This window comes from Arachis duranensis, chromosome 10, assembly GCF_000817695.3.
Source record: "Arachis duranensis cultivar V14167 chromosome 10, aradu.V14167.gnm2.J7QH, whole genome shotgun sequence".
NCBI lineage: Eukaryota > Viridiplantae > Streptophyta > Magnoliopsida > Fabales > Fabaceae > Arachis > Arachis duranensis.
Genome location: NC_029781.3, coordinates 98812629 through 98838063, shown reverse-complemented (window position 1 = coordinate 98838063; position 25435 = coordinate 98812629). Strand labels below are relative to the sequence as shown.

The 25435-nt window shown below is 29.8% G+C and overlaps 2 long non-coding RNA genes across 2 annotated transcripts; one reads left to right on the top strand and one right to left on the bottom strand.

Annotated features, from left to right (window-relative positions):
• Window positions 1-2648, top strand: LOC110276571 (uncharacterized). Its single transcript, XR_002369267.2, has 3 exons — window positions 1-40; window positions 117-274; window positions 2414-2648. It is a non-coding gene; the product is annotated as an uncharacterized LOC110276571 (long non-coding RNA).
• Window positions 2649-21831: 19183 nt separating this feature from the next.
• On the bottom strand, window positions 21832-25435 carry LOC107471222 (uncharacterized). Its single transcript, XR_001588583.3, has 2 exons — window positions 24349-25435; window positions 21832-22080 (listed from the first exon to the last, which is right to left on the bottom strand). It is a non-coding gene; the product is annotated as an uncharacterized LOC107471222 (long non-coding RNA).

Sequence of the window (25435 nt, the reverse complement as noted above, 5' to 3'; positions counted from 1 at the left end):
CCGAAACTTGTGGGCTCAAGCTATTGAGCATATGGGTATGGTAAGAACACCCTAACCCTAGCTCAATCTTGTTTTGGTAATGAAAAACTGAATTAGAACATATATATATGTATTAGGTGTAGGTTAAGTGGGTGTTTATGCATTGGAATTGAATTGGGATTACTTGGAGGTTTGTTGGTGACCAAAGCTTGTTTTAGGGCTGTCTGATTGAGCTTGGAGGGGTTGTAATTTTGAGTTGTGAGGCTACCTTGGGTGAACTAAGTGATCGGCCAAGGTATGGTTTAAGTTTCACACGTTTAATATTTACGGTGTTGTGAAAACTTAGGTTAGAGAAACCATAGGATAAGTTGAATTGTTTGTTGTATTTAATGATTAGCCTTGTAATGCTGTTGGAATAGATTTGTTGGTGGATATATATTGGAATTATGAGGTGTGGAAGTTATTAATGGTATGCTCTTGTATTTATTCATGATGGATTATGGTTGATGTTTGTTAATAAGGATGTAGAGTTGTGTTGTGGTGGTATTGCATATACTGTAACTAATTCTGTGATGATCGGAATTGTGTGGAACTAAGTCCTGGTTAAACCTCGGAATATTTGGAACTGAATTGGAGAATTTGGGATCTTTTCATTAAATATATGATTTATGGTGAATTTTCAGATTGTAGTCATGGAATCTGATTTTTACTGCATAATTTTTAGAACAGTAGTAACTTGTTGGCTCTGCTGCGAATGTTTCAAAATGAAATTTGAAATGAAATCAATTTTAAATAAAGCTTTAGGCCTATTATTTTAGCATCGTAAAATCTCAGAATGGTTGGACTTGTGGTTTTAAAGATATGAATTTTTGAAATACGATGCGTTATACAATAAAAGCCAGATTCTGTTTTCTTAGATTAGCAAATTTGAGAGCTTATAACTTCTGATTATGGATGGATATTCAGATGCAACCAATTGGAGGTGAAAATTAATTATGCTTAGCAGTTGTGATTTAAATTTCAGGGCTGTCCATGTTTTAATGAGTAAGTTATAGGACTTGGTAGAGAACGTGTTCATTGGCTTTTAAAACAGAATTCTGCAGAAAGTTACTCAACTTCCAAGTTACATAACTCCTTCATTAAAAATGGTTTTGACCTGAAAACAATTGGAAAAGAAACCTGGATATGTTAAGTTGAACCATTTTAATTTGTAAGGCTATTGGATTTAATTTGAATTTTATATGGAATTTTAGATATTGTATGCTGCTACTATTTTCTGGTTTCTAAGCACTGCAGAGTAGTCAGCATTTTTTCTCTGTTTCTGAGGCTAGTTAAATCAGAAAATTATTATTTTTTGTTTGTTAGAAAGATTATTTCAAGATGAACGTCTGGACATAAAGTTTTCTCAATTCCAAGTTCATTTGTTATATTAAAAATAGAAAAGAAAATAGAGTATCGAGGATGTCTTAGTAATAGTCATGGGTCTGAGACGTCAAAGATTAATCTTCGTGTTATGTGATTGATTTAATATTAGAGTTGGGTTGATTTTAAGATTATTAGATATTAAAAAGGTTGAGAAGAGTTTGATAAATGGTTTAGTCAGGACCCAAAAAGGGTAAACGTGATGAATTATAAGGAAATGATGATGGAAAATGTGAAAGGGAGGTTGTTAATAAAAGGAGTTGACATGCCATGGCTTGATGAATGATTAAATAATGATTATGACTATGAAATGGTTTATGAATGATGATATCTGTGATACGAGTTTTCCTGGGTAAAAACCGTGGCTCGCCACCACGTGTTTCAGGTTGAATCTCGATACTCTGTTGACCCTACGTCATAAGGGTGATCGGGCACGTATAAATTTTCGCGTATGGATAGCACCCATTGAGTGATTTATATGATGATTGAATGTGAACTTTATGCATAGACTCTTGGGGATGCGCGATACGGGACAGTCTAAGGTTTTCGGACTTGTCGGGTTGGCTGGATAACCGACAGATGGGCCTCATCAGCCATAGGACAGGCATGCATCATATGCATTTGTTTGTTTTGATTGCTATGTATTTCCTGGATTTGCCTAATTGATTTATATCACCTGCTACCTGTTATACTTGCTATTTGTACTATCTGCTCATTACTTGTGCGTGAACTTGTTTGGTTGCTTGTTTCTATTGCATTGTGGATGATGGAGGGATGGAGGAAAAGGAGAAATGGTTTGGTGTTATATTAGTATTGAAATTGAGTAAGTTAGGTAGATTTAGAATACCTACCCCCTGTTATAGCTTCTGTTTAGTAATTAAGTTGAATAATTGTATAACGGAGTTCTAGGATTGCCTTTGACATTCTCAAGACCTTATTTATTATACGCGTGGCACTTTTACCATGCTGAGAACCTCCGGTTCTCATTCCAAATTGTATTATTATTTTTCAGATGCAGGTCGAGAGGCTCCTCGCCAGGCATCTGGATCCTGGGAAGCGAAGTAATCCTTTTCTGAGCGTTGCGTTTTTTTTATTTTGCGATTTTGTTTTACCCGTTTTTCAAGGCTCCTAGTTAAGTATCATTTTCTATATATTTTACTATTTTTAGAGGTCGTAATACCTTACTATCTCAGTCTTATGACTTAAGCATAAGATTAAGTATGGTAGGGTGTTACACACCTCGCTAGGCGTCCAGAGTTCTACCGCGAAGTGGCTCCATTTTAGGGCTTAGTATATATTTTTGGGCTTCGGGCTATGTATATATGTATGTAATTATCCTCCGGCTAGCCTTAGTTTTGCAGGCTGTGTTAGGAGCTTGTTATTTTGTATTCTTAACCTTCTATACCTATTTCCTCTGTCATTATACTTATGAGCTTTAGTTTTTTTCTCACGTAAGTAATCCGTATTTTCAGAGCGTTGCGCTTTTTATTTTGCGATTTTATTTTATCGTTTTTCAAGGCTCCTCGTAGACTATCTCCTTTTCATTATTAGTATTATATATATTTTATTTTAAAGGTCGTAATACCACACCACATCTGTTTTACGACTTAAGCGTAAAGCTCTGTGTGGTATGATGTTACACTATGCATACTTTCATTTAAAAAATTAAAAAATATTTTTTTGTAAAGAATTAAATATTAAAATTTTATATAATTATTTAATAATAATCGAATTAATAACCATAACCCATTAGTTAAATCAGTAAATTATTAGTATAACTAACACAGTATGTTATAGAAGGTATTTCTAGATTCATTTGATTTGATTGAAATAAATAAATTAATTTTGTTTTAAGTCCCATTCATTATCTCATCTCTTATTTATTTTGATTAATAATTTTTAAAAGTGTCATAATTAATCATTTATTCGATTTTATTGAAACAAATATTAAATTATTTAATATTTTGTTTGATCATATTAATTATAACCAATCGATTATATTTATTATTTGATTTGAATAAAATAAATGAATTGATTTTGTTTTAATTTATATTAATTTTTTTCTTATGTATTTTGATTAATGAATTTTAAAAGCATTATCATTTTTATATGGCATGCATATTTATAAGATCTTTTTTATTTATTTAACTTATTTTATTGAACTAAACAATTATAATTAATTTAATATAGCAAGTATTTAATTTAATTAATTCAAATATATGTTATTTAATTTAATTTATTGTCGCATTATTGAATTGTTGTTTAACAAAAGTTTCTCTTCAAATTCTTTCTTGGTCTTAACTATTTTAATTTTAAATTTTAGTTTTTTTATTCATTGTTTGTATTTATTTTTTATTTTAATATCAAATCTAATATTTCTATTAATATTTTTTTTACAAGTTATTGTTTAATATATAGCTATATGTATGCTGAAAAATGATGTTCCTGCTTTAAACTTTTAGCATCCGCCTTTGGTCATCATTTTTTTTCTTTGCTTTTTTATTTAAATTATCAAGTCATAAAAAAATAAAGAACAATTCAAGAAAATGAAAACAGCAAGGTCAATAGTGACTATACAAATCAAAATATATAGGAGTAAAATAAACTATATAATAGAATTAACATGAGTATATTTCATCATTAAATAAACAAATTTAACGTAAAACAAAATTATACGTAAAAAGAAAAAGAAAAAAAGAGTTAAAATATCCAAAGTGATAAAAAAATTATTTTTACAATTTTATTCTATCATATAAATGTTTATATATATATAGAAGACTATAAAATAATGAACTTCTAACTAAATTAAATTATATTTATTATTATTACAAAGGGTAAGAGAGAGGAGTAGAGAAAAGATTTATGTGTATTCAAGTTGTGTAGAATGATACAATATAGAAGGGTATTTATAGGTGCTAAGAGAATTGAAATAATAAAGACATAATATCCTATAATAAATATTCAGATATATTAAATAATACTAATTGATCTAATTGATCCTAATTATATTCTAACATCCCCTCAATTTAAAACTTATTTGAAACAACTAAATAAAAAATACATAAACTGATATAATAGATGCAGATGGATCAGAACTGCTTGAAAAAAACGCAAACAGAACTGTCGGAAGGAAGCACAAATGGAACTGCAGGAAGAAAGCGTAGATGGAACTGCTACAAGAAAATGCAGACAGAACTGTCGGAAGAAAGTGCAGACGAAATTGCTGGAAAGGAATGCAAATGGAACTGCCGGAAGGAAACATAGACGGAACTGCCGGAAGAGAATGCAGACGAAACTGCTGCAAGAGTGGCCAACTGCCGAAAAACTGCTAAAAAGTAACAGAATGCGAAGAGATGACAAACTATCAGAAGGTGACGAACAACATATGGTTTCTCCATAAGAATAAGTAAGTAGTGGATAAGCTAATTGGTAAGGTCAGAAAAACATCAAAGCATTGACAAAAGAGAAGGAAAAAAATGGCACAAAAGAAAAGTATGAAAAGTACAGTGATTTCACCAGAAGAAAATCAACATATCCTCTTCAATGAAGATACCATGGTTCTGATTCCATGTTAGAAAAGAGAGAGGGAGCAATAGGAAAAAGGTTTGTAAGTATTTAAGTTGTGTAGAATGATACAATATAGAAGGGTATTTATAGGTGATACGAAAATTGAAATAACAAACACGTAATATCTTATAATAAATATTCAGATATGTTGAATAATGTTAATTGATCTAATTGATCATAATTATATTCTAACAATTATATTCAATTAATTGATATACATCATATTAAATTGTGTGATACTTAAATATCTAATCAAATCAATTAGTTGATATAATTAATTTATCGTAATGAATTGTATTTAATGAGTTAAAAGAAATAAACCAGGAAATACTATCAGAAGCATGCCACGTCAATTTTATCATTAAGTACAAAAATCCAAGTTTTATATAACAGAATAGATAGATAGAATAGATTCTTCACGTGTTCAATTTCATTTATACTTTAAGGTATTGCGTGATGAAATAACATCGACGAAAGCTGTTGTATGTCTTTTTTTTGTCTTTTTGGCTTACCTCCTTTTTTAGGGATTTGAGTAATTATATATAATAGTGCTTATGCATAAAGGATAAGTATAAATTGTATCATATCTTTTCTTAGTAAAACTCTTATTATCTATCTTAAAATAGAAAAATTATTGTAAATTATTTTGGATCAATAAATCTGTTATCTTTATAATAAGATATTGTGTATTCATCTTATCTTTAACATTTTTGATAGGTCTTTATACTAAAAAAAAAGATAAAATTATTTTTAGGTATAAATACAATTACTTCAATTTAAGAATAGACAAAATATATTTGTAAATTTAAACAGGTAACAACATTAGTAATATTATTTTGATTCCAATAGTGAATACGATACTAGAATAATATAAAATAGTTCTAAGTAGATTTTAACAAAGAAAAAAACAATTTTTTGTAATAGTTTTTACTATAATAATAAAAAAAATAATTCAACATATTAGATTATACTTACTCAAATCAGTTTTAACATATTTAAAAATTTTATTCATGAATCATAAAAAAATATCTACAAATTCTACTACTAATATTATTTAATAAAAATTCTTTAAAAAGATAAAATTCTACATTATCTTATGCAGGACACAAGTATATATACTAGTATCATCTTAAATCCAATCTAGTCACAAAAAAATTCAATCTATGACTTCAAAGAATATGATTACCTCCACCTTTATATCACTCACACTCATCTTATCATCATGCATCATACCGTTAGTATCAGATGCAAACCAAAGCATAGATATCGGTCACAGGGTAACAGTGGAATTAATCAACAGTATAGAAGTGGATCTCACAATTCATTGTAAATCTAAGGATGATGACTTGGGGTTTCACACAGTTCCCCCTAACAAGTCCTACCAATTTGGATTTAAACCAAGTCTCTTTGTTCTCATTACAACACTATTCTTTTGCAGTTTTGATTGGCCAGGAGAAAAATACAACAATCACTATTTAGATGTTTATGATGAAAATCGAGATGATTGTCATTTTTGTTCATGGAAAATATATCGTGATGGTGGAAAAATGCTAAATCCACAAACCGGAAAGTATGAATTTAATTACACTTGGAATTGAATGATGATTAACTATTATAAACACATATATATACCTAGCAGGTTTAAAGCTTTGAATCGGAGACTTTTCCTCTTTACTTGTATATATTAAATGGAATAAAAATCAAAGCTTTTTTCTTTTTTTTTTACAGTGTTTTCCAACTTAGTAAATTAAATACTAATTCACTATAAATTTAAGTTCTATTTAAAAATTTGTTGGCTAATAAATTACTACATGTACAAGACAATATTTAAACTCGATACTTACTTAAACATACTGATAAATTAACTATTAAATCATGATAATTTTTTGTCACTCTTTGATATTTAATTAGTTGTAGTAATATTGTCATTTTCCTTTTCTTTTGTTTTTATTTGTGTCATGAATAATTTAATATCTATTTTTTTACCTATGATCAAGGTATTAAAATTTTAATTTAAATCAAATCTCCCAATATTACAGTATTAAAAGTCATTCGATTCTACTCATTTTAAATTATAAACTTTACTATTTAGATTATATTATAATTTATTTAATATTTTATGTGTGTCTAATTTACTCTCTTAATTTTATGTAAAATATCGATTTTCACTCTCTTACACGTGATACATGAGTTAGGCTCATTCTGGTATAATGTAGCTAAATAAAAGTCAAATTCGCTTAATTTAATAAAAAAAAGCACTATCAACACCTTATATTGAGAAAAAAAATCTCACATTTTTATACCAACTTTTGCAGTGTGAGCAATTTTGCACAAAAGTATTTGGAAGACAAAAATTTTTAGCCCAAAACAGTTAAAAGTTTTTAATTTTGACGTCGTTTATATTATTTACAGACATTATTATATCGTTTAATTTGGAAAAGTATAGATAGAATAATGGATATATCGGATGTTCAATTCACTAGATGTGCGGATTGTTATCCTAATATTAAGATTTAGGTAGGTATTTTGAGTGTAATATATTTTTACTTTATTAGATCAATTTTAGAATTCCATATTCATATTGTTCACAAAACATTGTTTACCTAGCAAAATTTGGTCTATATGGAACATTAATTGTTCTAATTGGATAAATATCAATACGATAATTATCTTGAAGACAAACGGATCAATATCATTTAATTGTCATTAATAATATTTTATTTCTCTTTTAAAATCATCATAAGTTTATTTCCTATTGGGTATATAATTATATTTGCGTTAATAGTAATTGGTTCGAGATAATATATATCTAAAATTAAACTAGATGTGAATCTGAACGTGAAGTTCAGAATCTTTTAAATGAAGGTTTATTTTAATTTGTTTATCAAAATAATGAATTGTTCGGTATCCTTGTTTAGACCATAGTAAAATATTTGTAAAACACTGTTATCTAAATTAGTAAAATTTTAAGAAGGTTTAAATGAATTAAAATTGAAAAATATTTGAATTTAATAAAATATTTATAGTAGGAGATGATAATTTAGCATCAATTTTAAATTTCTCCACTAGTAAATAATAATGGTGGATAATTTCTTTTTTATAATTAGTATTTGGGAAGTTACTCTATGTTAAAAAAAATAATGAACTGTTGATAGCATCGAAAGTAACGGATGGTAAGAATTTACTTGCCATGCAAGTCAGATCAGATATGAATTGTGGCACTGTCTTAAATAGTTGTAGTTTTGTGACGGATCTTTTTAGATTTAGACAACCTCAAACCCCATTAAAAATGATGGACAAGCTTTTTTAGACTATATATATATGACTTTAGTTACTGAACCATTGTATGAACATTAATAAATGCATATCCCATATTTATTGTATATCTTAATTTTATTTTATAGTATATAATTTGCTCACTCTTTATGTTTTTTACAAAATAATTTTTAACACAAATATTTTCAAAGAGCATAGAACTTTCTTTTTTAATTTAATGAAGAAAATTTTTCTTTATCTCAATTTTGTAAGTGTTTAATTTCTATTCACCGTAAAATATTTTTTCCTAGTATTGCCTTTATTTTTTATTTTTTATTTTTTAATTTGTTTCTTTTTTTATCATAAAAATTTAATTTTAATGTACTGTCATGTAAAACAGCTTAACTTTACACGTGCATTCAATCACGCACATAATATAACATCATAAAAAACAATTACTATTTTTATTGATCGCGTAAATAGTTATCTAAAAAAATGGATATAATTTTATGATTGTGTAAAATATTTTATATTATTAATGCATCAAAATTAAACTCTTTATTACGATGCTTGTTAAGTACATATCAACCATTTCATTATTTTTTTTCTATTTTATAACATTAGAATTTGATAATCTAAATTGAAATTTGTTTCACAATTTTTTTATATTTCATATTCTATTTTATATTTATAACAATTAGAATAGTATGTAAAAATATGAGTTGTATAGTAAAATTTGTAAAAATATTTTAACTTTAACATCCAATTTCACATACATAATATTTATAATTTCATACATATAATATCCATAGTTAATAAATTTTTACAATTAACATTATCCAATTTCAAGCTATATATTTTTAAATTATCTCACATGTGTGCTAATAGATCATGTTTTAAAATTATTTGAGTATTTTTCTTTTATATTTATGTATATATATTTATTTTAATTTGATCAGTTAATAATTATATTTACACTACAACAAAATAGAGAAGCGGCAGCGATTTTTTCAGTGGTTAGCGGCGGTGTCCAAAGCGCGGTTAGGTCAACCGTCGGCACAGTAGGGGCGACTATTTTGAAGAACTGCTAGAATAACCGCCGTAAGAGACACTCGGCAAATCGTGGCGGTTTTGAACCGCAACTATGTGCTTGAAGCAGGAGGCGCAGATCTTTGGCGGCGGTTTAGGCAACCGTCGCAAAACACGATTTGAAAGTTTACATTGGACAATCATGGCGGTTTTGAACCGCCACAAAAAAACTAACAAAAATTAAAGCTGATTTTCGTCACGTTTTGTAACCGTTGCAATACCTGTATCATGTTTTTTTTTAAATAAACAAATTTATATATAAACTGTAACAGCCCAAACCACCCGCTAGCATGATATTGTCCGCTTTGGCGTACAAGGCCTCACGGTTTTGCCTTTGACAATATCGTGCTAGCGGGTGGTCTGGACTGTTACAGATGATATCAGAGCCAGAACCCGAATCGATGTGCCAGCGAGGGCGCTGGGCTCCCTTATGGGGTGGATTGTAAGGCCCACATCGGTTGGAGAGGGGAACGAAGCATGCCTTATAAGGGTGTGGATACCTCTCCCTAGCATGACGCATTTTGACGAGTGAGTGTGGGGGGCTTTGGCTAGCATCCTATCATTAAAGGCAAAACCGTGAGTCCTTGTGCGCCAAAGCGGACAATATCGTGCTAGCGGGTGGTCTGAGCTATTACAGATAGTATCAGAGCCAGAACCCGGATCGATATGCCAGCGAGGGCGCTGGGCTCCCTTAGGGGGTAGATTGTAAGGCCCACATCGGTTGGAGAGGGAACGAAGCATGCCTTATAAAGGTGTGGATATCTCTCCCTAGCATGACGCGTTTTGACGAGTGAGTGTGGGGGGTTTCGGCTAGTATCCCTATCGTCAAAGGCAAAACCGTGAAGCCTTGTACGCCAAAGCGGAAAATATCGTGCTAGCGGGTGGTCTGGGCTGTTACAGATGGTATCAGAGCCAGAACCCGGATCGATGTGCCAGCGAGGGCGCTGGACTCCCTTAGGGGGGTGGATTGTAAGGCCCACATCGGTTGGAGATGGGAACGAAGCATGCCTTATAAGGGTGTGGATATCTCTCCTTAGCATGACGCGTTTTGACGAGTGAGTGGGGGGACTTTGGCTAGCATCTCTATCGTCAAAGTCAAAACCATAAAACTTTGTGTGCCAAAGCGGACAATATCGTGCTAGTGGGTGGTCTGGGCTGTTACATAAACTATTTCCTAATGCTTTGATACTAATATATATATCATTAAAATCTACACCTCAAAATAAAGTAGAAAAATCTACCAAAATAATATGAACATTGCATTTCAAAAATATAATATATATTTAATAAGTCTTACATAATCATAAATCCAATACAATAATGGTTTAACAACTATATATTACATAATATGTAAATTCAAATAACACAATCCTAAAATTGAATTAGAAAAAAAAATTATTTCTAATATTTAACTATACTAAAATCCTAAAATAAGCAATCACTTTAATCATAAAAATATTTAGTCATTTCAATTATAAAAATTTACAATCACTTCATGGAATAGTAGAAGATGACTTTGTCTTCATTAGTAATTGTAACATGTCAAATTTTTGAAATTAAATAATTAATTATTTATGAGTCATTATATGTATTGAGATTTTATTTTTGAAAAAATTATTTTTATTAAAAATAATTAAATAAAATTTTATAATTATTAAAGTTTATTATTCTATTAATTTAAGTTATTTAATTTATTAAAAATTATTTTGATAAACAAAAATTAAATTGATTATTATTATGATACTACTTCTTCTTTGGCCGAAGCCTTTAGGAAGCAAAAGAAAGAAAATAAAAAACGTAGCATGATGCATGTATATGTATATATGTATAATCATGACATCTCATAAGCTTTTAAAAAATCATTCCTCATCAATCAACCTTTAGTTATTATTATTCATTCAATACCACCGAAACCAAGAAAGAACCAAGAGAGAGAGAACGTGAAAACATGAATACCTCCATAGAACCGTGACCTTCAAGCTTTGATTTTTTAGGATCAGTAATTTTAATAAAAAATTTAATCCAATAAAAATATTCGTATCCTTTTTTAATGAATAATTATTATATTTTAAAAATAGTTAAACTTTAAATTTAATAAATTGTATAAAACAAGTGAGATATTAGGCTCCAACATAGAGAAAAATCTTGAAACTAAATTTAAAAAGATATTTTATTATCTATGTAAATTTTTAATATTTTAGTATTTTTCTCAATTGTTGCAGAATACTGATTTTAGGATATTTCATTTTTCATTTATTTGAATTACAAAATATTCTGAGATTGTTTCATCTTACACTCTCCAAAAGAAAAATTTAGATTCTCAAAGATGTTAGTGGAATAATAGAACCATCAAAATAAAAAATTAATTCTCATTTATTTCAGTTACATTTGATGAGTATAATAAGGGCAATTTATCCTTAGTTTCTGAACAGTAATTTTATTTTTGAAAAACTGATATTTAAATCCTTGCACATTTTTTTCTGGAAAAACTACATTGCTTTCTAACACTTGCAGGCAAACTTGACTGTGACTTAAGAATTGTTCCTGTTTTATTATGATTTCTTTGATTTTTTTTCCTATGTAATTAGTTACTACCTCTAATGTATCTAAATATTATTTTTTCCGATTTGTTAACAAAAGGGCATTTGCAGAATAATTTTCTCTAAGCCTTCTCTTTCTCAGTGCAAATTTATTGCCCTTTTTTGTTTTTTACTGTTTATATTTTTTATATTTTAGTTTTTTTTATTCTTTTTTTTCTCTTCAATTTGTTTCTCATGCCAACATTTATTTTCCTCTTCTTTGTCAAGTATAAAATGAATAAAATTTCTAATCTAAATTTTAAATTGAAAAAACAATCATTTCTCTTTGCTTCAAAACAAATTTATTTAATTTTTTCTGTTGTCTGTAAAATTATAAGTGCTATTTGATTGTTGATATTATGTTTTGTAATTTAATTAAATTTTACTGTAATGTCAGAGATTTAGGTTAAATCATGAAGTGTAAATATTTCTAAAAGTTAAAAATTTAATAGAATTTAAATTCTACTTACAATTTTTAAGATGAAATTTAAGCTATACTCTTAAAAATATTAGGAAAAAGAAATATATGCAAAGCAACACGTACGTATGTGTGAGTGAGTGAGGTTTACAAATCACAAAGACAATTTGTAATGATAGTGGAATTATGAGAATAAAAATTGCATGGTCGGCAATGGCATCTTTTGTAGCCTAAGGAAAAAAAAAGGGACCCCAGTCAGGTATGTGTGTGTATGCGCGCGCTTTTGTGTTTGGAATAAACAAATAATAAAGACAATCTGCAAACTAGAATTTCTTTTATATATCAGGTTCATGTGAATGGATTGAGTGTCATGAACAATTTCCCTTTTCTGAAGTTCGTATAGATAGGACTTGAGAATCAGAATTAGTTTTCTTTCTTTTTATATTTTTTTTTTCATCAAAATGATCTATGTTGTAACTTAGTAACCAGATTTAGTTTGTTCTTTAAGGATCTATTGTTGTAACTTAGTAACCAGCAAATTTTTTACTATTTGATATAATACATGAACGTATATTCAAATTTGTGTTTATGTATTATTCTGAAATAAGTTTGAGTGCTAGAAAAGTTATTTTCTAAGGTGTTTACTCTGATTAAATTTCTTAATAAGTGTCGTTGAGTTAGATCCTTCTTAATTAAGTATGAACTTTCATTGACAGGTTGTGATTGCACTGATGATACAGTTTGGGTGTAAGACTGCAACCCTGGCCGCTTGATTCTAAAATCACCTCTTTGAAAGCTCATACGTCATTTATATGGTATCCCAATGATGAGTGTAACACCTTTACTATCAGAAGTAACGTTTCTGGCTGTGCTACTCTAATAGCAAGAAGTATTACGACTATTTTACATACTAAATATTAAAATAGGAGTCTGTGACTCGATATTGTATCGCTAATTTCTTTGAAAACCGAAAATAAATACTTTATCTTAAGAAAAATGCAAGAAGACTTAGATTCATATACAAGACTTCTTACATAATAACTCATAATATAATATACATATAGAACATACAATTCCTATATATCCCTCTTACAAATTTGTAATAACAAAGATGAGGGAAGAAAATAATCTAATTAACACAGCAGTATATAAATCAAACAAAGTATAACTCTTCTTAATGCCTCTTCATCTGGTTCTTGAAAATGTAAAGCTGTAGGGGGTGAGAACCTAACCACACGGTCTCACCACGGAGTTTCAAAGTTGTCATATGAAGATATCTAATAAGAAATCTGTTTTCAAGCTCAGTGATTATCATTGCCTTATGAATCTTTTAAAAACCAATAGGTAATCGTTCAAAACTTTTTTGAAGAAACAATGTTTAATCTTTCAGAAATCCAAAATCTTTCTTTTCTTATAAGAAAATTTCAATCAGAAACCAACCACGCAATCAAACAACACAATCATTAATTCAGCACCAAATTTCATTCTCAAAGGTAGCACACTAGGACAAACACAGGCAACACAGACAAGGAAAGCACAAGTAGGTAGCAGTTACAGCAAATAGTTCAAGTAGCAATTAAGAACAGTTTAGCAATTAGGCAAACCAAAACAAGTTCAAACCCAAGCAAAGCATATAAATGCATATGATGCATGCCTGTCTTATGGCTGATAAGGCTCATCTGTCGGTTATCCAGCCAACCCGACAAGTTTGAATTGTCCTTAGACTGTCCCCCGATGTGCATCCTCAAGAGTCTATGCATAGCTTTTTCTCAAATAATCAATATTGCTCAATGGGGGTAACATTCCCGAGAATTTATATAGTGCCCGATTACACTTACGTCGTAGGGTCAACAGAGAATGAAGTTTTCAACCTGGTACACGTGGTGGCAAGCCATAGTACTTTATCCAGGGAACCTCGTATCTCAGATAATTCAATTTCATAAGCCATATAAATAATTCATTCAACATTCATTAATGTTCAAGTCATTCTCAACATCATCATCATTCATCAATCCATATCTCATTTCCAAATTCATTCAAAATCATGTTTCAAAGAAAATCCTCATCGTCTTTCTTTCCATTCCGTTCACTAACAATTCTCATTCTAAAACATAACTCTTCCTTTGATAATTGAAGAAATCTTAAATCATATAATACTTAAAATTAAACTTTTAAAATAACTACTTCAAATGAAATTTCTAATTTTATAAAGTTTCGACAGCATCTCTTCAAAAACTCAGATTCTGCCACCCTTTTCGGGTCCCATCCAAATATTTCTCAAACATTTTCTTAACCATCTCCAAATCTTAATCATTTTCCAAAATTCAACCAATTCTAATATCAAATTATTTTCAAAGCAAATCAATGCCAATAATAAATCTCTTTTTAAAATCAAACTAGCTCAAATACTAAATCACTTATAAAGTCAGACTAACTCAAAATTAAACCGTTTCTAAAATTAATTCATTTTTCATATATCAAATAATTTCCAAAGCCATTTCGTTTACATTCTCAAAAATAGCTTCAAAACTAAGAAAGCCATTTTTCATAATAATCAACTAAATAACCTTTCAAACTAATTCCTTTTCAGCAATCACAAACTACTCAAGCAATCAATCATTCAGTCCAGCAAATAACCACATTTATAAGACAATCATAATCACAGTCATATATTTCTCACATTAATATCTATTTATAACAACTCTGTAATGTAAAATAGATTTTAAGAAAAACCCTACCTCGAAAGTTGAACCCATAAACAAAAGGCGTCACAAGAATCATTCCTCTCCGCCCGAAATAAACTGCAGCTTCAATCGCAGGTCTGCTCACTTCCGCAATAGCAGAAACAGTTTTAATTGCAACAGGCAATCCCGACAACTCAATCCTACAACATAAATATCGCGAAAACCTTAATAACACATAACAGAAAACTAACAGCGAGGGTTCGCAATAAGATATACCTATAGTAAGAGCAAAATGGAACAGCCGCCATCCCGAGCTGACCCGACGGCAGCTCCGACAACGGCCAGAAACTCCAATGGTCCAACAGCAACCTTAACTTTGATATAAAATCATCGGAACTCAATCCTACAATACCAACAGCTCAGAGCCTCTAATAACTTATATTGGAATATTGATTTCAAAAGTTCTAGAAGTAAAACGCTTACCAAGAAGGCAAAGGCGACAAACCCACTTATTCCAAATTAACAGCAACAGTAGCAATGGCATTAGAACTAGCAGTAGTAACAGCAGCAACATCAACACCGAACAGTAACAGTTTATTCATGAAAAGCAGCAAATCCTAACAAAACAGGGGCGGGACAGAAGGAGTAGTGGTGGTTCTCCGGCGACTAGAAGCACGACCACCACCACGGCAGCACCTTGAGGAGCGGCGGGCATGGCAGCAAGAACGGAGATGGATCTGACGGTGATTGACACTCTCATTCTCTCTCATATCTCCTCTCTCCTCTGTCAGCAGCGGTGGCGACGGTGGCAGTGACACCCACCGTGCCGCCTCACTATTCTCCACCCTCTCCTTCCTTCCTCGGTCCCCTTTCCTTCTTCCCCTTTCTTTCTTTTTGTTTCTTATTTTTTTGAAGTTGTTGCTGTGTGTGTAAAGAAGAGTGTAGTGTGTTGTGTGTGTTGTGCTCAGTGAGGAGAGTGGCGGCAGGTGTACGTGAGGTGAGTGTGTGGTTAGAATTACGATTAGGGATAGTTTAGTAATTTTGAATAAAATTAGGGGTAATAGAATAATTGAAAATCTATTTTAATCCAACAATAATATTTATAAAAATACTATCTAATTATCAAATTACGATTTATTTTCGAATTAATACTCAAATACAAGAATTAAAGATAATATAATTAATTTTCTTTATTCATAAAAATTAATGTATCAAATTATAAAAATATCAATTATTTAGATTAAATCATATAAAATTCTTATTATCTTATAACTACCAACTTTATAATTTAAATATAGAGAATAATTCAATAATTATAAAATTAGACAAAATTCTAATTTAAATAGTCAAATCCCATTATTTTCGAATTTCCAAAATTTTAAATCATAAATAGAAAAATAATCCATAGGCATAGAGTTTCGATAAAAACCTTAATTTATTTTAAGTTCAATTAATTATTTTTAATTATTTTCAATAAAAATAATTTCTAAAATTAAAATCATAAATAAATATATAATTTAAAATTAATTTTAAATAAAACTTTTCAAAAATTTTGGGTCTTACAATGAGAATGTTACTAGTAGTACTGTTGCTGGAGGCGGTGCTCCTATTACAGTCATGGCAGAAAAGAAATTAGAAGGAGAGGATGGCAAGGCAATGATAAAATCAGTTTCGCGTGAACATAAAAAAATATTTTGAATTTGTTCGTTTGTTTTATTTTGTTTTTGAGTTGTTGATTTTTATTTTGCTTTTGTGAATTGTGCAATTGATTGATTTTTTTTTATTGAAACCTTTTATTTAGTTTATGTTAATGATTTGAAGTGTACATATTGAGTTTCAGCATGATTAGCAAAGTCATGGCTTGATCATAAGCTTATAACTAAGAAGTTGTTTTTGGCTTAGAGCATGTTATTAGATTATTGTTTATTTGTTTGCAAACTTAAACTATGAACCAAATTAATCCTAAGTTGTTAATTGAAAAATTTATTTAAACTGCATAAATTAATAATGGGTCAATACACCCAATATGAAATAATACATATAATCCATGTATGTAATCATATGATAGAATCATGGGAAATTATAATTGTATATTATCGATTATATTCATTGTCAAATTTTATGAAAGTTTATAAAGTCTGATAATCTATTTTCAGGATGTTCATAAAAAAATTAACTTAAATAAGTCTTGTATGTGCACAGCACGGATTATTATCAAGTAATTAATTATTTATAAGTTATTATATTTGTTGAGATTTTATTTTAAAAAAAATTATTTTTAAGAAAAATAATTAAATAAAATTTTATAATTATTAAAATTTATTATTCTATTAACTTGAATTATTTATTAAAAATTATTTTGATAAAAAAAATAAATTGATTATTATTATGATACTACTTCTTCTTTGGCCGAAGCCTTTAGGAAGCAAAAGAAAGAAAATAAAAAACGTAGCATGATGCATGTATATGTATATATATGTATAATCATGACATCTCATAAGCTTTTAAAAAATCATTCCTCATCAATCAACCTTTAGTTATTATTATTCATTCAATACCACCGAAACTAAGAAAGAACCAAGAGAGAGAGAACGTGAAAACATGGATACTTCCATAGGTCATTAAAATTTGTGATATTTAGCCATTAATTACATTATATTTGTTTGAGAGGAAAATAGAAAGAAAAAAAAAAGAAATAAAAATGAAAAGAAAATAATTATTTTTTTTTATTTAGTTGAGAAGGAAAATTAGAGAAAAAAAATGAATGGAAAAAAACTGGTGGGATCTATCAATTTTTTTTTCTCTAACATTGGAAAGAAAATGGAGAGAATTTCTACTTCTAATACTACCCTTCACTTTTTTAATATATTTTATAATATAGGAATAAAATTATCTTTTTATAATATTTTTTTCTTTTTATTTTTCTTCCATCCAAACACATCTAAAGAAAATAAAAATCCACTCAATTTCTTTCATTTCCTTTCTTTCCTTTCTATTTCCTTCCTCTTTATTTCTTTCCATCCAACCAAACATAGCCTTAGTCATCATCAATATTTTTAATGGTATGAGATGACATTTAATGGTGTATGATTAATCATTTTTCTTTTGATGGTTAAGTGTTGGCCAAATTTCAATAAAAGTGTTGCCCCCTAAACTTTCTCAAAATCTAATCCAATAAAAGTATTCGTATCCTCTTCCTCCAATGAATAATTGTTATATTTTAAAAATAGTTAAACTTTAAATTTAATAAATTGTATAAAACAAAAATTACCATACGTATTTTTATTTAAAATTTTTTTGTATATTATATCTTATGCAGGACAAAATATATATACTAGTATCATCTTAAATCCAATCTATGGCTTCAAAAAATATGACTACCTCCACCTTTATATCACTCACACTTATCTTATCATCATGCATCATACCGTTAGTATCAGATGCAAAGCAAAGCATAAATATCGGTCACAGGGTAACAGTGGAATTAATCAACAGCATAGAAGTGGATCTCACAATTCATTGCAAATCTAAAGACGATGACTTGGGGTTTCACACAGTCCCCCCTAACAAGTCCTATCAATTTGGATTTAAACCAAGTATTATTCGTTTCATTACAACACTATTCTTTTGCAGTTTTGATTGGCCAGGAGAAAAATACAACAATCACCATTTAAATGTTTATGAAGAAAATCGAGATGCTTGTACTTTTTGTTCATGGAAAATATATCGCGACGGTGGAAAGATGCTGAATCCACAAACCGGAAAGTATGAACTTAATTACACTTGGAATTGAATGGTCATTAACCATTATGAACACATATATACCTAGCAGGTTCAAAGCTTTGAATTGGGGACTTTTTCCCTTTACTTGTATATATTAAATCCAATAAAAATCAAAGCTTTTTCTTTTGGTTATTTTTTTTCCGGTATTCTTTAATTCAGTAAATCAAATACTAATTTACTGTACGTTTAAGTTATATTTAAAAGTTTGTTAGTCAATAAATTACTATATGCACAAGATAGTATTTAAAATTTTGAATCAAATACTTACTTAAACATATAATAAATTAACTACTTGATGAATCTAAATCGATAATTTTTTTGTCATTTTTTATGTTTAATTAGTTGTAGTAATATTGTCATTTTTTTCTTTTGTTTTTATTTGTGTCATGAATAATTTAATATCCATTTTTTTAACCTATAATCAAAGTATTAATATTTTGATTTAAATCAAATCTCTCAATATTACAGTATTGAAAAGACATTTTATTCTACTTATTTTAGATTATAAATTTTACTATTTAGATTATATTATAATTAATTTAATATTTTATGTGTGTCTAATTTACTCTCTTAAATTTATGTAAAATATCGATTTTTACTCTCTTACACGTGATACATGAGTTAGACTCATTCTGGCATAATGTAGCTAAATAAAAGTCGAATCTGCTTAATTTAATCAAGAAAAGGCACTATCAACATTTTAGGTTGGGAAAAAAATCTCACATTTTTATACCAATTTTTGCAGTGTGAGCAATTTTGCACAGAAATATTTGGAAGACCAATTTTTAGCCCAACAGTTAAAAGTTTTTAATTTTGACGTCGTTTATATTACTTACAGACATTATTATATCGTTTGATTTGAAAAAATATAAGTAGACAATGAAAATACTAAATAATATGAATAATAGATATATCGGATGTTCAATTCATTAGGTGTGCGATAGATATCCTAATATTAAAATTTATATGTATATTTTGAGTTATAGTATATTTTTATTTTATTAGACCAATTTTAGAACCTATTATTCATATTGTTCATAAAAATTTACCTAACAAAATCCGATGTATATACAACATTAATCATTTTAATTGGATGAATATCAATACGATAATTATCTTGAAGACAAACGGATCAATATCATTTAATTGTCATTAATAATATTTTATTTCTCTTTTAAAATCATCATAAGTTTATTTCCTATTGGGTATATAATTATATTTACATTAATAGTAATAGTTTTGAGATAATTTCTGAAATTAAAGAAGATGTGAATCTAAAAATGAAGTTCAGAATCTTTTAGATAAAGGTTTATTTTAATTTGTTTATCGAAATAATGGATTGTTCGGTGTCCTCGTTTAGACGATAGTAAAATATTTGTAAAAAACTGTTATTTAAATTAGTAAAATTTTAAGTAGGTTTAAATGAATTAAGATTGAAAAATGTTTGAATTTGATAGAATATTTATAGTGGGAGATGATAATATTTATTTAGTCATCGATTTTAAATTTCTCCACTAGTAAATAGTAGAATTTTTTTTAAATATTATATTATTAAGGTTAAAATTTTTCATGATAAACCAAACTGTGTATTAAACAATACTATATGATTATGTACAAAATGTCAATGACACTTTGTGTTTTATCAAATAAAATAATATTTTTTAATAAAACGTCAATAATATTTTATGTTTTAATAATTAAAATAATATTTTTTATTACAAAATATTATATTATTACCACAATTTTATAGAACATTAAAATAATAAAATATTTTTGTATTTCATATTAAAATTATTCATATATAAAAATTTTAGTCATAAATTGTAATGGTGGATAATTTCTTTTTTATAATTGAAATAAATGATAAATTGTTGATAGCATCGAAAGTAGCGGATGGTAAGAACTTACTTGCCATGCACGTCAGATCAAATATGAATTGTGACACTCGTGTCTTGAGTAGGTTGAATAGCTTAACCAATATAATTTTGTGACAGATCTTTTTAGAATTAGACAACCTCAAACCCCATTAAAGATGATGGATTAGCTTTCTTAGACTATATGTATGCCTTTAGTTATTGAACCATTGTATGAACATTAATAAAAGCATATCACATATTTATTGTATATCTTAATTTTATTTTATAGTATATAATTTGCTCACTTTTTATGTTTTTTACAAAATAATATTTAACACTAATATTTTCAAACAGCATAGAGCTTTCTTTTTTGATGAAGAAATTTTTTATTTATCTCAATTTTGTAAGTGTTCAATTTCTATTCAGGGTAAAATATTTTTTTTGAGTATTGCCTTTGTTTTTTTATTTTATATTTTTTAATTTATTTCTTTTTTTATCATAAAAATTTAATTTTAATGTACAGTCGTGTAAAACAGCTTAGTTTTACACGTGCATTCAATCACGCACGTAATGTGACATCATAAAAAATAATTACTATTTTCATTAACCGCGTAAATAATTATCTAAAAAAATGGATATAATTGCATGACTGTGTAAAATATTTTATATTATCAGTATATTAAAATTAAACTCTTTATTACATTGCTTGTTAAGTACATATCAACCATTTCATTAATTTTTTTTCTATTTTATAACATTAGAATTTGATAATCTAAATTGAAATTTGTTTCATAAATTTTTTATATTTCATATTCTATTTTATATTTATAATTAGATTAGTATGTAAAAATATGAGTTGTATAGTAAAATTTGTAAAAATATTTTAACTTTAATATCCAATTTCACATACATAATATCTATAATTTCATACATATAATATCTATAGTTAATAGTTTTTACAATTAACATTATCCAATTTCAAGCTATATATTTTTAAATTATCTCACATGTGCGCTAATAGATCAATTAATAATTATATTTACACTACAACAAAATAGAGAAGCGACGGCAGTTTTTTGGGTGGTTAGTGTAACACCCTAACTATCAAAAGTCACGCTTCCGACTGCGCCACTCTGATAGCTCGGATATTACGACGACTCTTATATTATTTAATACTAAAATATGAGCCTGTTTAAAACTTAACCGAATTTTTCGAAAACATACACTCATATTTACAATATAAGTTACAATACTCATCGGAAATACATATATACATATACATATATATTAATTTACAAGCATCTCAAATCAAGATCATATCCCTCTTACAAGGGTTGCAAAGTTAAAGGTGAGTGAAACATAAATACTAAAATAATACAGAACAGTCGTCTAACAGAAAAGAAATAAGCTTTTCTGAACTTCATCGTCCGTAACCTGAAAAGAAAGATCTGTAAGGGAGTGAGAACATCATCCTCGATAAGGTTCTCACTGTAGGGTTACAGAATTACTATAATAGGATACGCGAGATAAAATCATTACAGTGATTAATAACTGCCTTATGCATCTTTTCAAAAGCAACGGTTTACTATAAGAGAAAAATTTGAAATTTTTTTTGAAAGGGGAAATGTTCTTTTCTTGGAAATTCAAAAACCTTTCAAAAGGTTTATCTATATTGATCCAAATTAGTTTTTCATACTTTTCCAAACCAGAAACATCAACCAACATGGCCTCCGGCCCACCTCATGATCAACCACGGCCCTAGACCCAAATAGTCCAAACAACAACCAATCACCACGGTCCAACAGAATTTCAGTCACAAACAGAAATAGGAAAGTTCAAGCACAAACAAACAATTACTTCAAGTAGAATATTTAGCAGTTAACCACAACTAATCACAAAGGCAAACCAAGTACAATATGCACACTCAAACAATGTCACATAGATGCATATGATAAATGCCTATCCTAGTGGCTGATGATATCATCTGTCGGTTATAAAGCCAACCCGACAAGTCCTGGTAGCTAACCATTGGACTGTCCCTCTGTCGTGCATCCCCAACTCGAGTTATTCACAAACATAATCATAATTCACATCCAACACCCTCACTGGTGTATATTCACGGGCACGACCTCATCCGGAACTTTCACAGTGTCCGGCCATACTTACGACATAGGGTTAGCAGAGTATTGAGTCTCAACCTGGAGCACGTGGTGGCTAGCCACTACTTCTACCCAGGAAAACTCGTGTCTCAGATAATTGGAAGTGCAACAACCACAATATCAATAACTCAGCATATGTGCATTTATTCTCAACTATAAATCAACATTTATCTCAACCATCCGGCTTAAATTCATGATTCATAGTCAGTCATCCAGCTCATAACATATTCCGCAATCAACCATAATTCATTATCATACACAACCATTCCGGCTCATAACAAAATAGCACTTCCACCATCCAACGTCATCAAATTCATAAAATCATCATTCAAGTCATAAATCACTTTTCTCAATTCACTTCGCTTTGAAATTGAAATTAATTCTTTCCATCCTTAACTTTAAAAACTATATTTCTCAAATCACTTCTAACTCATAAGCCATCTTTTTCAGGGAAAGTCTCTTCTTTCAAAACCAGCCACATCTTCATAACATCCTTTTAAAATTTCCAAACGATTCAACAACTAGGCCAAATAAAAATCTCTTTTGAAAGATCCAAAAATCAGTCATCCCAAAACTGAATTTGATCATAGAAATTTCTCAACAGAGCCTCAAGACTTTAGGGAAGGACAACCTATCTCAATTTCTTAAGGTATTCGTTGCAACTCTTAAAGTCATAGATTCTTGGTTTAAGTAAATAGAAACAGAATTTATTACAAAATCGAATCGTATAAAGTCACAAGTCCCAACCTAATCCAAAACCAATTCACTTGAAACGAAGCCAATCCATTTAAATCAAAACCACTTTCCGGTTCCTTCTTAAAACCAATTTCCTGACTCCTTCCAAAATGTCACAAACGTAATTATTCAGTCAAAAGTCCAATTTCCTTTAAAAACATTAAAAATTTCTCTGAACGAAATCCTTAAGCCTAATTAAAAGCATAAGCCCTTTTTATATTAAAAATCAATATTAGAACATAATACTTTCTTTCAGTGATTCAAAATGGTATAATCATTCTTTTCTAAATAAATCGAACTCAAGACATATAGTTTACTTAAATAAATTAAACTCGAAAACATAACTATTTTCTTAATTAATTAAATAATACAATTTCTCAAATCCAAACCTTTCTAAATAACTTTACAAACAAAGTCTAAGATTTTTATAAAAATTTCGGCCCCCTAAAACTTAGACTTTGCCACCCGGTTTGGGTCCCAACCAAACCATTTCACAATCCTTTTCAACGGTCCAAAATCCGAAATCAGTTCAAAAGCAATCTAAATTTAACAGTCATCTCATTTTCATATCTCAAGGAAATCGTTTCAAAATAAAGTCATTATCAACCAATTAAACTCATTTCCAAAACTTTAAAGAAACAGTTCAACAACAATCCATTTATCAAAACCAACAATAATCCAATTAAACATATAATCATATTCATCCAAGCCAGTCAGGTAATACATAAGACTTATACAATCACTAAAAAGTATATAATTCTCACAACAGTATCCATTTATAACAATTCCAAAATAAAAATGGCTTTTTAGAAAAACACCTACCTCTATGCAAAACCATAGCCCAAACGCCTCACAGAGTTCTTTTTGTCTCAATCCAAAATCACCGGCAATCAAAACCACGGCTCTGCTTGCTCTCTCTCAAAAGCAGAAATAGCTACAAATGGCACAAATACTAACTGAATTAACAAAAGGAAGCAGTCGTAACTCCAAATCGACCTGGCAGCGGCTTCATCAATAACCTCAAGCGACAGCGGCAATGTAAAACCCCGATGACGGTGATAGTAACAACCACGCAGCGTCAAAAATCTTTCTGGAATTCCGCAAGAACAGAAACCAGATTTAAAACCCTTACCGGCAGTGCTTTTTCTGGCGACGGCAGTGGCATTTTTCGGTGGCGGCAGAGGAACGGTTCCTCCTCTGTGCGTTACCCTTCTCACATGTCTAGTCCTCCTTCTCTGGCCCACCCTCTCTCCAGCGATAGTGGTTCTCCGGCGACGACACCAGCCACAACAGGGACGGCGGCGGTGAGACCCTAAGCGCGGCTCACGCACTCCTCCCCGTCGCGTTCATCTCTTCTTCCTTAGCTCTGCTCACGAACAGAGTAGACCCATGGTGTGATGATGGCACGGCGACGCGGGCAACGTGAGCTCACAGCAGCAGCAGCCAGGCACGATGGCGACGGTGCAAGACAGTGTCCCTTCCTCCTCTTCTCTCGCGGTAGCTCTAACGACGGTGACAGCAGCGCCGTCCTCCACCCCGTGCGTGCTCTCTCTGTTCGTGGATCTCCAAGGACGGCGACGACGACGCGGCCACATGAAACGGCGACGCCTCCCTCCGCAGACCCCCTCTCTCTCTCTCTCTCCATCGCATCTCTCTTCAGCTGGCAGCGATGAAAACGGACGGCACGGGTGACGGGATCGGCGACGATCAGCTCGCAGCGGCTGCGTCGCTCTCTTCCCCTCCCTTCCTCGATTGCAGACCTCTTCTTCTCCTTCCTTTCTGCTTTTTTTTTCTTTCTAATTTTCTGTTTCTGCAACTTTTCGTTGAAGGAAGAGAAAGGGGTAGGGTGCGGTTGAGTGTGGTGAGGGAGGTTAGGGTTAGGAATTGGGGAAATTAGAGTTTATGTAAA